Source organism: Penaeus vannamei, chromosome 15 (assembly GCF_042767895.1).
Source record: "Penaeus vannamei isolate JL-2024 chromosome 15, ASM4276789v1, whole genome shotgun sequence".
NCBI lineage: Eukaryota > Metazoa > Arthropoda > Malacostraca > Decapoda > Penaeidae > Penaeus > Penaeus vannamei.
The window spans coordinates 29,075,702-29,077,665 of record NC_091563.1 but is presented as its reverse complement, the minus strand read 5'-3'; positions in this window follow the sequence as shown (position 1 = coordinate 29,077,665).

Genomic DNA, 1,964 nt, shown 5'->3' with positions numbered 1-1,964 from the left:
AATATACCAACACACAATTACGAGAGAGAGAGAGAGAGAGAGAGAGAGAAAGAGAGAGAGAGAGAGAGAGAGAGAGAGAGAGAGAGAGAGAGAGAGAGAGAGAGAGAGAGAGAGAAATATAGACATAAATGTGGATAAACAGACAGACAGATAAACAGATAGACAGACAGATAGATGGGTAGACAAATGGAGCTAGAAAGAGCGTGAAAAAAAAATAGATACATATATTGAGAGAAACAAACAGACAGATAGATAGGTAGGTAGATAGACAGATCGATAGATAGATAATTCGAGAGAAAGAAGAGGGGCGGAGGTAACCTGATAAAGAAAAAGAAGCCAAGCCTTACAAGTGCAAACACCAATTACAAACACCATTGGCACAGAAAACACACTAAATGTCGTACAAACACGGATGCGGTGATAAACCATTGGTTCATGCGACTTTACCCTTTAAATGTAGACAGCATAAGGGCGCCAAGTATTTGTTCCTATTGATTCCATTGTTTATCATCACCGCTATCAATTTTCATAATCTGTTATTACTTCTTGCATAATAAACGTTGTTTTATCATCATTATCACCTTCGAGATAATAGAATATCCGTAGTAATGATAATCACCATGGTTGTAAATGGAATCAACATAGTAATTACCGGAAGCAATAATTATGACATTTAGAGTGAAGAAACCACGATGACATTAATAACGAGGCTATTAATGTCTTGAACGACGTGGTTATGGTATAACGATGATACAGTTATAGCGATATTGCCCTTTGGTAAACATAATCGACAAAACCAATACGCTTAGAGATGATTATGGTGTGAAGAATAGTCATTTGATACCTACCCTCCCTCTTACGATATACGTGGAATAATAAGGCTTTGATGATAAAGAAGAAAATGAAGAATGGGAAAAGGAAGACGACGACGAGGAGGAGGACATAAAAGAAGGTAGAGGAGAGAAAAAAGAGGAAAAAGAAGAGTTGGGGAGGAGGAGGAGTAAGAGCAGCAGCAGCAGCAGCAGCAACAACAACAACAACAACAGCAGCAACAGCAAGAGAAGAAGTGAAAAAGGAAAAAAAAAGAAAGAAAGAAAAGAAAAGAAAAGGAGAAGGAGGCAAAGTAGAAGAGTAGTCGGAGGAGTAAGGAGAAAGAAAATGAAGGAGAAAATGAATGAAACTCTTACGGCATACAGAAGACCCTTAACATCCGCCCCCCCCCCCCCGCTCTCTTAAGCATATGCCACAGATAGCCAAAAAATGCTCATAGTTAAAGATCGTTTCATAATAGGCCTAGGGATGGGAATGGATAGGCCTGTCTTGAACCACGACTCCGCCCCCATCCCGGCCATCCTGTCTGCGTCGTGTCTGGTGGCTTATTAGGACTGGCTTCCTTGGACTACGGGGCTAGAAGGGGCTTTCTCGCGTGGTCTGGGTGGGTTTTGGAAAATTTTATTTGATTTTCTCTCTGGTTAACTGGTCTTCTGCCTCTCTTGGTGTCTGAGTCGTTTTTTTTTTTTTTTTTTGTTTTTTTTGCCTGTATGTCTGTTTATGTCTCTCTCTCATTCTTTCTTGCTTTCTCTCTCTCTCTCTCTTTCCATTTATCTATCTCTTCTCTTCCAGCTCCCTTTATATTCTCTCATTCTTTCTTTCTTTCTCTCTCTCTCTCTTTCGCTCCCTTTCTTCATTTAGCGTTTGGAAAAGAAAAAAAATAATGTCAGTAATAAGGCATCCACCTCGAGCAAGAAAGAGCACTTGTAAACAAACGACTCCATTTTCTTTCGACTCCTCCCTCCTACTCCCCTTTAGTCCTCGCACTCTATCCCGCTTCCTTTTATCCAAAACCCAACTTCTCTTCACTCCTTTCTCACGACACCTCGTCTGGCGACACCTGGCAATTGCAAATGTAAAAAGAGGGGGTTGTTCTTCCCTTAGAACACCCATTCACACCTGGGGCTTCGCAT